General features: G+C 35.4%; 1 protein-coding gene across 15 annotated transcripts in view; it reads right to left on the minus strand.

The window, feature by feature from the left end:
- Positions 1–16424, minus strand: part of MCTP1 (multiple C2 and transmembrane domain containing 1) — a 483190-nt gene that overhangs the window by 366226 nt on the left and 100540 nt on the right. The window lies entirely within an intron of this gene.

Here is a 16424-nt window from a genome sequence, read left to right on the forward strand (position 1 = left end):
GAAGGTGTTGCAGTACTGATTTCAGACAAAATAGACTTTAAAACAAAGGCCATAAAGAAAGATAAAGAAGGACATTTTATAATGATTAAAGGAGTGATACAAGATGAGGATATTACACTCGTTAATATATATGCACCCAATATAGGAGCACCTAAGTACATACAAGAATTACTAACAGAGATAAAGGGGGATATTGATGGGAATACAATCATAGTTGGAGATTTTAACACTGCATTAACATCACTAGACAGATCTTCCAGACAGAAAATAAACAAGGCAACAGAGAAATTAAATACTACAATAGAAAAACTAGATTTGGTGGATATTTTCAGAGCATTACACCCCCCAAAAATAGGATATACATTCTTTTCAAGTGCACATGGAACATTTTCCAGGATCGATCATGTACTTGGGCACAAAAGAAACCTCAACAATTTTAAGAAGATAGAAATTATCTCAAGCATCTTTACTGACCACAATGCCATGAAACTGGAAATCAACAACAGAGAAACAAAGGAGAAAAAAAGGAAAGCATGGAGATTAAACAATATGTTATTGAAAAAACAATGGATCAATGAGGAAATCAAAGCTGAAATTCAAAAATACCTTGAGACAAATGATAATGAAAGCACAACCACTCAAAACCTATGGGACACAGCAAAGGCAGTGCTAAGAGGGAAGTTTGTAGCGATACAGGCCTTCCTCAAAAAAGAAGAACAATCTCAAATAAACAATTTAACCCACCACCTGAATGAATTAGAAAAAGAAGAACAAAAAGCCCCAAAAAGCAGCAGAAGGAAGGAAATAATAAAGATCAGAGAGGAATTAAATACAATAGAGATTAACAAGACCATAGAAAAAATCAACCAAACCAAAAGCTGGTTTTTTCAAAAAGTAAATAAAATCGACAAACCTCTGGCCAAACTCACAAAGAAGAAAAAAGAGAGAGCACAAATTAGCAAAATAAGAAAGGAAAATGGAGAAATTACAACAAACAAAATAGAAATACAGAATATCATACGAGAATATTATGAAAAACTATATGGAACCAAACTGGATAACCTAGAGGAGATGGACAAGTTTCTGGAAGCATACTGTCCACCAAAACTGAATCAAGAAGCATCTGAACACTTGAACAATCCGATCACTAGAAAGGAAATAGAAATAGCAATTAAAACCCTCCCTACAAATAAAAGTCCAGGACCGGACGGCTTCACCGGGGAATTCTACCAAACATACAAAGAAGAACTCATACCAGTCCTTCTCAAACTCTTCCAGATGATTGAAAAGGAGGGATTACTCCCAAACTCATTCTATGAAGCCACCATCACCCTGATACCAAAACCAGGCAAAGACACTACAAAAAAAGAGAATTATAGGCCAATATCACTGATGAACATAGACGCCAAAATCCTCACCAAAATTTTAGGAAATAGAATCCAACAACACATAAAAAAGATTATACATCATGACCAAGTGGGGTTCATCCCAGGGACACAAGGCTGGTTCAACATACGCAAATCAATCAGTGTAATACATCACATCAACAAGAGAAAGGACAAAAACCACATGATCATCTCAATCGATGCAGAAAAAGCATTTGATAAAATTCAACACCCATTTATGATAAAAACTCTCGCCAAAGTGGGTATAGAGGGAACATATCTCAACATAATAAAAGCTATATATGACAAACCTACAGCCAGCATAGTACTCAACAGTGAAAAACTCAAAAGCTTCCCACTAAAATCTGGGACAAGACAAGGATGCCCACTATCACCACTCCTATTCAACATAGTCCTGGAAGTCCTAGCCACAGCAGTCAGGCAAGAGAAAGAAATAAAAGGGATCCAAATTGGAAAAGAAGAGGTAAAAGTGTCATTATATGCTGATGACATGTTACTATATATAGAAAACCCTAAAAGGTCCACACAAAAGCTACTAGAGCTGATTGAAGAATTCAGCAAGGTAGCAGGTTACAAAATTAACGTTCAAAAATCAGTTGCATTTCTTTACACTAACGATAAATCAACAGAAGAAGAAAGTAAAGAAACAATCCCCTTTAAAATAGCACCCAAAGTAATAAAATATCTGGGAATAAATCTAACCAAGGAGGTGAAAGAATTATACACAGAAAACTATAAACCATTGATGAAGGAAATTAAAGAAGACTTTAAAAAATGGAAAGATATTCCATGCTCTTGGATTGGAAGAATCAATATTGTTAAAATGGTCACACTGCCCAAGGCAATCTACAGATTTAATGCAATCCCTATCCAATTACCCAGGACATATTTCACAGAACTAGAAAAAATCATAATAAAATTCATATGGAACCATCAAAGACCTAGAATTGCCAAAGCATTACTGAAGAGAAAGAAAGAGGCTGGAGGAATAACTCTCCCAGACTTCAGACAATCCTATAGAGCTACAGTCATCAAGACAGCATGGTATTGGTACCAAAACAGACATATAGACCAATGGAACAGAATAGAGAGCCCAGAAATGAACCCACAAACTTTTGGTCAACTCATCTTCGACAAAGGAGGCAAGAATATACATTGGAATAAAGACAGTCTCTTCAGCAAATGGTGTTGGGAAAACTGGACAGCAGCATGTAAAACAATGAAGCTAGAACACTCCCTTACACCATATACAAAAATCAACTCAAAATGGATTAAAAACTTAAACATAAGACAAGATACAATAAACCTCCTAGAGGAAAACATAGGCAAAACATTATCTGACATACATTTAAAAAATTTTCTCCTAGAAGAAATAAAAGCAAGAATAAACAAATGGGACCTAATGAAACTTACAAGCTTCTGCACAGCAAAGGAAACCAGAAATAAAACAAGAAGAAAACCTACGGAATGGGAGAAAATTTTTGCAAGTGAAACCGACAAAGGCTTGATCTCCAGAATATATAAGCAGCTCATACGACTCAATAAGAAAAAAATAAACCCAATCCAAAAATGGGCAGAAGACCTAAACAAGCAATTCTCCAAGGAAGACATACAAATGATCAAAAAGCACATGAAAAAATGCTCAATATCACTAATTATCAGAGAAATGCAAATCAAAACTACAATGAGGTATCACCTCACACCAGTCAGAATGACCGTCATTCAAAAATCCACAAATGACAAATGCTGGAGAGGCTGTGGAGAAAGGGGAACCCTCCTACACTGCTGGTGGGAATGCAGTTTGGTGCAGCCAATATGGAAAACAGCGTGGAGATTCCTCAAAAGACTAGGAATAGACTTACCATATGACCCAGGAATCCCACTCCTGGGCTTGTATCCAGAAGGAAATCTACTTCAGGATGACACCTGCACCCCAATGTTCATAGCAGCACTATTTACAATAGCCAAAACATGGAAACAGCCTAAATGTCCATCAACAGGTGACTGGATAAAGAAGAGGTGGTATATTTATACAATGGAATACTACTCAGCCATAAAAACTGACAACAAAATGCCATTTGCAGCAACATGGATGCCCCTGGAGAATGTCATTCTAAGTGAAGTAAGCCAGAAAGAGAAAGAAAAATACCATATGAGATCGCTCATATGTGGAATCTAAAAAACAAAAACAAAAACAAACAAACAAACAAAAACAAAGCGTAAATAAAGGACAGAAATAGACTCACAGACAGAGAATACAGACTTGTGGTTACCAGGGGGGTGGAGGGTGGGAAGGGATAGACTGGGATTTCAAAATTGTAGAATAGACTACACTGTATAGCACAGGGAAATATACACAAAATGTTATGATAACTCACAGAGAAAAAAATGTGACAATGAGTGTGTATATGTCCATGAATAACTGAAAAATTGTGCTGAAGACTGGAATTTGACACAACATTGTAAAATGATTATAAATCAATAAAAAATGTTAAAAAAAATGAACGACAAAGCTTAAAAAATATCATTTAAAATCACACCAAAAAGAATGAAATATCTAGGAATAAACTTAACTAAGGAAGTGAAAAACCTGTATGCTGAAAACTAAGAAAAGGAAGTGAAAAACCTGTATGCTGAAAAGTAAGAAACACTGATGAAGGAAACTGAAGATGATACAAAGAAATGGAAAAATATTCCATGCTCTTGGACTGGGAGAATTAATGTTGTTAAAATGGCCATACTACCCAAAGCCACCTATAGATTTAATACAATCCCTATCAAAATACCCATGAGATTTTACACAGAACTAGAACAAATAATCTTAAAATTCATACAGAACCATGAAAGACCCTGAATTGCCAAAGCAATCTTGAGGAAAGAGAACAAAACTGGAGGTATCACCCCCCTAGATTTCAGACCATACTACAAAGCTACAGTAATCAAAACACCATGGTTCTGGCACTAAAACAGACACATAGATCAATGTAATAGAATAGAGAGCCCCGAAATAAACCCACTCAAGCACTTATGGTCAAATAATCTATGACAGAGGAGGCAAGAATATATAGTGGAGAAAAGACAGTCTCTTCAACAAGTGGTGGTGGGAAAACTGGACAAGCTATGTGTAGAAGAATGAGATTAGAACATTTTTTCACACCATATACAAAAATAAATTCAAAATGGATTAAAAACCTAAACGTAAGATCAGAAACCATAAAACTTCTAGAAGAGAACACAGGCAGAACACTTTTATATATTTTATATCTATATCTATATCTATATAATAGCAATATATTGGAGAGTCTGACTCCTAAGTCAAAAAAAAGAAGCAAAAATTTTTTTAAAAAGTACCTAATTAAACTTAGATGCTTTTGCACAGAAAAGGAAACCATCAACAAAATGAAAAGACAACCTATAAGAATGGGAGAAAATATTTGCAAATAACATGATTGACAAGGAGTTAATATCCAAAATATATAAAAGGCTCATAGATGGCTAACAGGGCCATGAAAAGATGCTCAACATCACTAATTACTATAGAAATGCAAATCAAAACAACGAGATATCACATCACATTTATTAGAATGGCTATCATCAAAAAGTTTACAAATAAATATTTGCAAGGATTGGACAAAAATTTTACACTGTTGGTAGGGATGTAAATTTGTAGAGTCACTATAGAAAACAGTACGGAGTTTCCTCAAAATCTAAAAATAGAACTACCGTAAGATCCAACAATTGTACTCCTAGGTATATATCTGGAAAAAACAAAAATACTTATTAAAGACACATGTACCCCAGTGTACACAGCAGCATTGTTTACAATATCCAAGATCCATATGGAAGAAACCCAGGTGTCCACCAACAGACAATGGAGTATTACTTAGCCATAAAAAATAACAAAATACTGCCATTTGCAATAATGTAGACGGACCTAGAAAATAATATGCTTAGTGAAATAAATCAGACAGAAAGACAAATACTGTATGATATCACTTATATGTTAAATCTAAAAAGCGATACAAACAAATGTGTACAGCAAAACAGGAAGAGACTCAGGGATATAGAAAACAAATCAGTGGTTATCAGTGGGGGAGGGGCAAGGGAAGAGAGACAAACTAGGCATATGGGATTAAGAGATACAACCTACTGTGTATAAAATAGATAAGCAACAAGAATATATTGCATAGCAAAGGGGATTATAGCCATCATCTTGAAATAACTTTTAAAGGAGCATGATCTATAAAAATATTGACTCACTATGCTCTATATCTGAAACTAATATAATATTATAAATCAAATATACTTCAATTAAAAAACACAATAGTCCCTAGCTTATAGAGTTATGAAAATTATGAGAAAATGTTTGTAAAATACTTAGGAACACGCCTAGCACATAGAAAGTGCTCAGTAAATGTCATCATCAAACAGTATATCCCCCAGTGCAAAAGTTCCATGCAATTTCTTTAAGATGTTCATTCTAGGAAAGGCTCTAGAGGCAGTACCAGTCCAAAAAGAACTCTCCTCAAGAGCTGATACACTTTTTACAAACACTGAAGTACTTCTTGGCCATAATTAACATCATAGCCAAAATTTTCACCTCAGTGTTAGAAGCTTTGTGGAATTCTGTTGCTTGCTGATCTCTTGCCTAACACTGCTTTCCATTCTAGCTATATTTTCCTTCATCCTGACTGTTTGTATTGGCACACACATTATTATAAGCTGCTTCAAGTGTCTGTGGAATAAAGCAAATCAATAAGCGAATAAACAAATTTTGTTTGTATGTATGTATGCTAACCCCCAGGAAAGACTGCTCCCCAAGTCAGGAAAGCATTGATTCCTCACAAATTCAACTTGGTGATTTGTATGCTATGTGTTTTTTATAAAATGTTCACTGAATTACTTTACTACATAAATGCTGAATTATAAGGAATATGATACTTAATGAAAGTCCTACCAAAAACATTAAAATTCTAGTTCTAGATAACAATCATGCCAGTTTAAATATTATTTTAAGTTTATTTTTTTAATGAAAAGTGTTTTCCCCCATTTTGGGGTCATCTTTCATAATAATTTGAATTAATATCCCTTTCTCATTTTCCCAAGAGAAGAGCTATGCTCTGTCTGCTAGTGAGCACTCCATGATTATACACCAAGATGTATTCAAAGACCTTCCTGTTAGAATGATAATGGTTTTGGAACTGGATAGGGGTGCAAAGGGCATTAAAGCCAGTTGTGTGACTGTTCAGATGAGAAAACAAGGTCCAGAGGGATTATATGCTGTGAAGATAGTGGCAGCAGGGCTTAACAAGAACGTAGGTTTCTCAATCTTCATCCAGGTTCTTCTAACTAGACTCCCCTGTCACTTTGTAGAAAAGCAAGAATCATAATGACAGAACACCAAATTAGTTACATATACAGAGAAAGAATCATCTGTTCTTTCACTTCATTTCCTAACATGTCTTATTATATTAAAAAACAAGCCACTGAAATAGAAATTCCATGGAACACATGTATTGGTCTGGCAGAGCTTTTGAAAAGTATAGGAAAAGGTCTGCTAACAAAAGCAAGAGTCACCCTTCTCACCTCTCAGCTCACAAAACAAATGTCACCTCTTCATAGAGACCTTCTCTGGCAATCCACGTAAGCAGTGGTCCATCCTGCTGCCCTCCCCTCACCAGCTGTTCCTTATCCTATCTCCCTTTGGAGTCCTTATCAGAATACACAATTATCTTCTTTACTTTTCACTTTTTTGGGGGACTGGTACTGCCTCTAGGTTATAAAAGTAGCCCTTGCCCATTAGCTGGATTGGCAATTTTTAACTACTGTCCATAATGTATCTGAACAAAGTAACCTATGTCACATATACAAAATAATGTAATGTATCTAGAAAATCCTACTACCAGTTCTCTTTATTAGATTCTTTTCTGAAGTGTTGAATTTGTTTGAGTCTTCATTTGCACCAACACTTACATGTTTATATGTATATGCATTCTAAGAGTTGTTTATAGTGTGATATTAAAATTATAGTTCAAATTTTCAAAAAAACTGAAAACTTGTTCAAAACCTTTAGTATTTTTTTCAATACTCATATTAGTTTAATATCAATTAAGAAATATAATTAGATACATCCATCAAAAAAGTTAGACCATTATGTCAAAGCCCAAAATATAAATGCCAAGAATAGAATTCATGCATGCTAATAGCCAGAAACATTTGCTTTTCAAAACAAAGAAAATAGAACTCAATTATATTATTCTTAATGTCTTTGTAATCTGGGAAGCTTTATGAGAATATATCCAACAAGAGAAAACGGGGTTAGAGATTTACAGATATTTGCATGATGTTCTTTCTGGCAGATGCAAATTTCGTAAGGAAATAAAAAGATCTAAAAATTGCAGCATGTCAAATGAAAATGAGTGCAGGTGAGAGCAAGATTTGCCTGTTGCAATACCTTTTCCTCTCACTCTCAGAACAAGAGAGCTTCTTTTTACATTTTTCTCCAAAACTATTTTCGTCAAAGGAATTTTAAAGAGAATCTCAAAATCAACCTTTTTAAAATATTAAAAAGTTAATTTAAAAAAAAGGTCTTTTGAGCCTGATGCTAGATAAGAAAAAATTTTGCTACTCACAAGAAAGATCAGTTTCTAGATCAAATGTTTCTACTTGTAGCTACTTACCCAGGATCAAGGGCATAAAGCTAAATAATGACCAATCAGCAGAAGCTGTCTCTTTATGGCAACATTAAGTGACTTTAACCCCACTCCCCACTAAACTGTAAGCTCCTTCAAAGTGAAAAGTCATTAATTTCTGTCTTAATATCTAGCACATAACCTGACACTTAGTAGAGCTTACTAAATCATTATGCCGTATGCCTGAAACTAATATAATGTAAAAAAAAAGTGGTTGAATAATAAATGCATAAGGGAATAGTAGTCAATTTTCATACCTACAAGCATCGTTTAAAAGATGATCCAGAGAAGAATGGGCAGGTATTTTTAAATGACAATTCAATGTTTAAAGGGAACTTCACTGTCATCCTGTCCCAGCTCCTGTTCAATGCAATCTCATCATCAAGAACTAAATCAGCTTTCACTTCAGCCTGACCTCTGTTCTCCTTTGACTCTCATACTCCCAGATGCAACTATGATTTGGAATTGGAGAAAATGTCTCATTTCTAGACACAGTGGCTAGGCATCTGCCTTCAGAAGAGTAATCATACACTCCTTTAAAAATACTGGCATTTGAAAAACTGTTTTGGGTAACCTGTTCCATTGATTTCAGTCCCCTTTTCCAAGGTGCCAGCTATCATTCATGTCCATCTACAACCTGGAACCTTGCCACATGATATGGAAGGTGTTCTAGGCCTGTTAGTAACAGGGGAAAAAAATCAATGTACACAATTGATTCTTTCATTACTTCTCTATACTCCAAAAGAAACCTTGGGAGGACAAGAGGAATCTTTCATCAAACACAAAATTATTCTATGTAGAAACTTTCAAAACAGACTGGCATTTTAAAGATTTGAAATCTTCAAAGGGTACAAACACGTTCTTTTATTCCCCCCAATACTCTGAAAAACAGTTGTTACTATAAACCTTTGTGCTATTATTTTGCTTTAAGAATAATTTACTGAGAATGTACTAGAAAAAGACTGTAGACCCCTTCCATGATCAGCAGTCTCAGAATGGAGGTGTTTTCCCACAGAGGCAGCATAAAACAAACCTGAGAGACTTAACTAACTGTTCCCATGAAGAACATAAGCCACCACCCTTCACACAGGGCAGAGTGGTTTTCCACACTTTCTCTTACTTAAAACCCCTAAAGGTGGGATGGCACTGAGTCGAAACTACTTTTTGCTGAAATTTACTCAGGCTTGCTAACTAAGATACATACACTTTGACATTTTAACACAATCTCATTAGTTTCTTTCCTACAAATTTGGAATTATTTGGAAAGCTAACCTCTGCTTTTGTTATGGACATTTAAAAGGGATTTGACCAAATTGGGGGGCGGGGGGGGAAGGGTGCGACGACTGCAAAGGGAATATACTAGTTACTCAAGAAAACAGTCTTTTGAAAAAATATTTTAGAAACTCACTAATTACCTCTAGGCACTATGCGAATTGAAGCAAGGATATCTGTTTTACTTGATAACACCCCCTCAGCCTAGCACTTACTCACATGGTTAGGGACTCTCAGATCCTGACTCAATTTAGATCGCTGCTGTTAAGTGTGCAAGGACCTGAAAGTTTGATTGTGTTTTACTCCTTTTTGCCATCCAATACCAAACTGTCGAAACTGAGTAGCTTCACATGCCAGGACCCGGTAATCCTTGATTCTGCTCATCCTTATCTTCTTGAGTTCTTCTCTTTTCTCTTTCCTCTCTCAAACTCTCTCTCCTTCCCTACATCCCTTCCTTTCTACCCCTTTTTTTCCCTGATGTACCAGTGCTGGTTTTCATATAAGAATGTAACTTTTACCTTCATTTAAATCAGAATGTTGATTAGAGCAAGTGAGACACCTATGTCAGGCAGTAAGATGCCCCCTAGAATGTTTTTCTTTAGAGAAATTATTGGTAAAGACATTAAGAAAAACTACCTGAATAAGCACCATAGGACTTTACTACTAATTTCCACTTTCAACCAAACACCATAGTCATTTATTGCATGCTTTAAAAATGTCTCTGTAGATGAGCTACTATGAATTAAAGTAAAACTTCATTCCTTTTAAAATATATTCAAAGTTTCTTTTTTCATTATTGACTCAGACTGATTTGCCATTAGAATTTTTCCCATCATTTTTTAAATTAAACAATTGTCTCAAATTTCTAATGCGGGTCTCATGAAGGCCATACAGAGAGTTAACTTCAGTTATTAGAGAGCTTAACAACGCACATTTAGCTTCATCATTGTCTCTCAGAAAGACACCATGTGATTCTCCTAACTGCCAAGTCTCCAGTTAACAAGAATCACATTTTATCTCTATTGTTAGTACTAATTTGAACTGCCTGCCAAGAAATAGAGCTAACAGGAAAATAATAACCTTTTAAAATAGTACTTGTGCTTATAATTAGGAATCTAACATGAGGTTTCTACACAAGGAACAATTCCTCAGCATGCTTGGAAATATCATTCCAGTTTAGGTCCTATGTCACATTTCCCTACAGACATATGTGATCAAAGTCTTCAGTTTCCAGAAAACTGAAAATTGTAATCGTTTTTTTTTCCATTCTTACAGTCACTGTGGATAAAGGGAAAAAAAAGTAAATATAAGCAATGACCGTGAACCAAGAACACAGTCATGAAAAATTTTTAACTTCTGTTTAACAAAAAAACTTAACAAAAGCCTGTTTCCAAGTCACAATTCAGAATCTATTTGCATAGAATCAATAGGAATGAAAAGAGCTCTTTGGACCCTAACCAGTGATTGCTTAGGACTTTTCCCCTTGGGCCCAGTGTGTACACCTTGATCATCCACTAACATAAAATGACATTTAAAAGAGAGACAAGCAATGGCATAGTAAGAAATAGTAACCATGCACCTTAAAGTCATGGAGCGACTTGAGCCAGTGACAAAAAGGCTAGTGCTTTCAGTGATGATAGATGCAAAAGAGAAATATAAACATTACTGTGGAAATAAAAGGCATTACATTTCTTAATGACAAGAAAATTAGAACTCTAAAAGGAAAGACAGAAATGCCAAAAAGTAACAGAAACTATGGGTTCCTAAGAAGCATCCTCCCTCCCTGTCTCACAGACAGTCCCTGCATCCACAGGGCCCCTACTTGCCATGATCCTCTGGCTCATCCCTGACAGAAGGACACAGAGGAATGGGATGCAGCTCAGTGACACTTTATCTTAATTATTTGTGGGAAATCTCACACACTCCATCCTCACCAAAGGGGTCATAGGTTTTAACAAAAACTTTTCTCTGTTTTACAGGTCCCCAAATTGGCCCAGCTCTCTACAAATAACACATTTTGCTATAAAGCTGGAGAATGAACTGTTCTACATAAATAAATAAAATTTCCAGAAACAAAGCTCAACTCCCCAGGTAATAAAAGAAATGATTTTATGTTTTAACCATTTTTGATGAAAGTTTTCTAAAATATAGTATCCTTTATCCCTATTTCCTTTAAGTATATAACCTAATGATGATAATTCAAACTTTTGTTGATGGCTGGTTGATGGATGGATAGTAGCTTTATTTCATTAGTTAGTGCAACAATTATGTCTCTACTTTCTAATTTCCTCCACTTTCCTCTCGACATTAGACTAAAACTTCTGCTGTCATAGTGCCAACCTCTAAAAGAACAACCCTCCTTCTAAACTGCTGGTTCTGATCAGCTTTGGAAAAAGAGATAATTAAATTTTGTTCTGTGGTATCCTAAGTAAGAATCAGTGAATTATATCTGATGCCTAGGAGTAAAAACTTAGACCTTAGAGGAGAGGTTTTCTCATTAGCAGTCTTATCCAACTGTTTTTGGATTAAAACAAAGACTTAAAGTTAACAAAAACAATAAATTCCATTTTATGAATAAACTGAATAGCTCGCTACTAGGAAATATGGTTTCATATCATTTTCTAATAGCACAAAAGTATTAGAATTAGAATTATTTAGTATTTTTTTCTCAGAAAGTAAAAAGAACACTCAAGTTCAACTGAATGACTATTTCACATGTCCAAAGGCTATACCATCTAAAAAATGATACCACGGAAAGAATACGTGTTTTGAAATATAGTATTATTGCATTAATCTTATTGTTATGATGTGATGGCTTCTGAAAGGGCCATTATTTTATAGCTCCACCAAAGAGAAGGATCTAATAGTTAAATACAGCACATTACTGACACCATCTTGGACTCTCTGAAATGCTGTATTTCCATGTCAACCTATTTTCCCACTTACCTGCCTTCCCCTCTGACTTGGCTGTTAGGATTAGGAGATCCTACCATTTGCCATTATTTTAACTTTCAGGTAAAATCTTTCTTTCCACAGACCAACAGTGGTCTCTTACCTGGTATTTCCTCTCTACTCCATCCTTTGACTCAATGCCTCCAACAAGGGAGGCCAGTACTCCCAGAACAGCCCCCTGACTACTGTCACATAAATACACACACACACACACACACACTCACACACACACATATGCACACACCCTAGTAACATCCTATGGCTTCCTCCCTAGACAATCAGCAGCTGCAAATACTAACACTTGTTTAGGTCTTTACTGACAAATATTGTAGGATATTGCCAAAGATAATACTTTGCCATTTATCTTTCCTTTAAATTAGTTCAACAGTATGGGGAAAAAAACTTTAAATTATGAGTGCAATTAACACCCATTTTTAAAATCTAAGTCATTTAATACAGTCAAAACAGTAACTAAAGAAAACTGAACTAAAGCCTAAAAATAATGTCACTTGCTCTCCACCACCAAGTAAGATGCAATGGGAATTCAAAAATGAGAAGTAATTTGGATTCATTCCTAACTTAAATCCAATCAAAATACCAGGATCATTCCAAACTCTATTCCACTATTTTTGCATCTTCAAATTAGGCATGCAATGGAAATGAGCTTGGGCAGGAAGCCTCAGGCACATCAGATTGAAAACCCCAAGCCAGAGAAATGCATTCTATGCGTAGGGTACAAGATTTCTCTTATATACTGGGCCTTAACTCTCAGCTATTCTTTTTGGAGATTCATCACAAAATATATGGCTACTATCTACAATAATCCTCTATTTAAAAACTAGGAAATGTTACCAGATATCGGGAAAAATACTAGTTCTAGAAAGTGGATAAGTTTGGATCCAGGGAGTGATTCTAGATATACTTAGCTTCATTAATAACAATTGTTAAATTTTACTCCTTCGTTGTGTTCTTTTGGCAAATATTTCTGCAGGGCACGGTAGCAGGGAAAAGAAAACTTCTAGCTCCATCCTTTATTTATATTCCACTGTTTGTGTGGAGTTTGCCAAAGGGGAAAAAAGTCTCACATGAACTGATTAGACAGATTAGATACAGGAACACTGTCAACATAGGCTTTGTGGCTGGTTAGCTCTGCTGCCTAGTAACACTTGCTAAGGATACCAAAGAAATGAGCTTGGTCCCAAATAATCTTTCTTTTCCAGACAGAATATATACTTCCCTATTTTCAACCAGTCATCTGATAAAGGGAAGATGGATATGGGCATGTGGTCTTGGAAATCCATCATTACCACTGAAGGAAATAAAACATATCCACATTCCTTAACCAACAATACACCATTACAGTAATCACTGTATGGATACAAGAAGATACATGAACCTAAATTAAATCCTGGCCAGTTCAACTGACAAGCTCAGTAGGCCAAACACACAATAAACCATGCCCAGGACAGCAGGCTCAGGCTCTGTGATACTCACGTCCCTCCGTCCAACCCTCCGAAATCTGTGTGTGGTAATGAAGGTGGAGAGTGAAATGAGAGGAAAAGCTCCCACACATTAAAGTTCGCACAGAGGTTTGACAAACTCAGTGTAAGGGCAATAGATAAAACAAAGTTTCAAAGTCACGAAAAATAGGTCCTTCAGTCTGTTTTGCGGTTCTCTCTCTGAGGGGTGATGAAGAGGCAGTGAGCCAAAATACTTTCCCATAAAGAGGAAATAAAGCTCTCAATTGCCAGGAAGGTCTGCAGGATTCTGAAGCCTCATTAGGAACAGTCTTTGTTTTTAGGAGGTTTTTTTTTTTTTTTAATCCCCTCTCCAAAGAGAATGAGTAATTAGAGGCCTTTGAATTATCTGTGCTTGTCTTTCTAAAATCAAAGATTTTTTAATTACACTTCCAAAAAAATTAAGAAAGTATATTTTTATCTCTCGAATCTGAAAATCATGCTTGAAAAAATACTAAGTAAAGTTTAATGAGGAAAGAAATATTCCTTTTTGATAAAAAATACATTTTAATCCTCTTGGAATCTGACATAACAATGCTGCCAAAGGAAACCTTTGAATTTTTGGTGGTTGTGGTGCTGCTGTTTTGCTGTATTGGTGATGTGTGCTCATCTTGTCACACTGTGTCACTCAGCCACCAGGAGATACCTGACACTGTGTCCTCCCTCAGAGGTCAACTAGGTGCATGACCAGGACTCAGCTGTTTCATACTAGCAGCTATTATGGGAGCTTCTTTCTATGAAATGAAAGAATTAGAGCAGCTAATGAAAATTAGAGCTAATGAAAATTAAGCACACCTAGAATACTGGAAAAAAATAATTTTAATTATGGTGTACCTTTCATAAGAGAAAGAAGCTTGCAGGGTTTAGGGTATACAATCAAAAAGTACAGCACACTCATGCAGCAAAATGAAGTTTTTATGTCAACAGAAACCTAAGGCCAGGGAACTATTCCCAACTTTTGAACATTTCTCCTCAGTGTTAACTCCCTTGATATTCATTTCCTCATTTATGAAATAAAGGAATAGAATTAGACGAAATCTAAGTCCTATTTCAGCTATAAAAGACAAGACAGCTGCTAAATATTTATATACTAATTAAGAATTTTTTAGCTAACATAAATTAACTTCCTCAAAATGAAATTTCATAGGATCCTTACTAGAAACCAAAAGAATGGGGCTCCATGCAATTATGGCAAACAACTTATTCAATTCTGTAACTAAAATTTGGTAGATATTGCCCCAAATTCCCACTAGAGCAATTTTTTAAATAAGTGAAACAATAAAGAAAGCTAACAAAAATTAGATCACTTAGAATATTGAAAAAATTAACTTGAAGTAGGTGCATGATGTACCACTTATAATAATATTAAATACCAGAATTGTTTCTATAAAAGTGGAAAGTGTAACCATGGTGAATACATTCTGTGATAATTTTGTTCGTCCCATGGTTTATTAGTGAGAACCTTAATAGATATCCTTAGAGAAGTTTTCTTTCTCAATACATAAAGAAAAGTTGATTAACGTGCAAATATGATGAGTTGTATGACTTACAGAGAAGATGAGAATTACCACAAGTTAGGTGCCAGGTGGCTATGTTTTGTAAATCGAAAGTATAATTTTGCATAATTTTATAGTTAATATGCTCAGTGAAAATGAATAGAAACAAAACAGATGGCATTAGGAATATAAACATACAAATAATTAGTAGTGAAATCAAAATTTCCTTTTACTTTAAAGAAAAATAGTAGCTCATTAGAGTTCTACTCATATCATGCAGTGTACATAAAAGGGGAATTAGAAAAATAAGAAAGGACTGCATTATTAGAATAAAAAGACACATATGAGGAGATGTTGAGCTGATATTGAAGGCATTTTGCAGACGTCAAGGTAAGAAGAAGGAAAAAATAGGAAATATTAAACATATAATTTGTGGAAAATGAGGCTTCACACATTCCTATATTCTAAGAAAGGTTTTTGGCAAGACTGTTGAATTCTTGTCTACCTAATCCCTTTGAGTATAAAATTCCTTCAAATATACATTAAACATGTGAAACCAATCGTTATGGTATGACTGTTTTGCTTTCTAATGGCTAACAAAAGAGAGGGAAACCAAGGTAGGAATAATTCAGATTTTTTTGCCTCCTAATACCCTGATCCTTTAAAATGTTTAAATTTGAGCCCCCATATGGAGCCTGTAACAAAGACAAAAAGTAAAGACTGGCACCCAAGTTTAGGATTTTAATCATATTCCAAGATGACAACCTACAAACAAGACGGCTGGAACCATCAAACTGCACAGCCACAGAAAGAGACACCTAAATTGCATTAACTATAGAAGTCAATTCTAAGATGGCCCCTCAAATTCCTGCTCCCTGGTGTCCACAGCCTGTATAATCCCTTTCCCTTCAGTGTGGGGAGGCCTGTGAATATGATAGAATGGGCTTTCCCTGCAGAGGTTCCAATCTGACAAAGGTGATGGGACAGTCACTCCCTTGCTCACAACACACTACACAGACTTCCTCACAGCAGACTGGGGAAAGTCTTCTCCAGCTGGCTTTGAAGACCTAAACTGCTGTATTGTGAAGT

Source organism: Camelus bactrianus, chromosome 3, assembly GCF_048773025.1.
Source record: "Camelus bactrianus isolate YW-2024 breed Bactrian camel chromosome 3, ASM4877302v1, whole genome shotgun sequence".
NCBI classification, from domain to species: Eukaryota; Metazoa; Chordata; class Mammalia; order Artiodactyla; family Camelidae; genus Camelus; species Camelus bactrianus.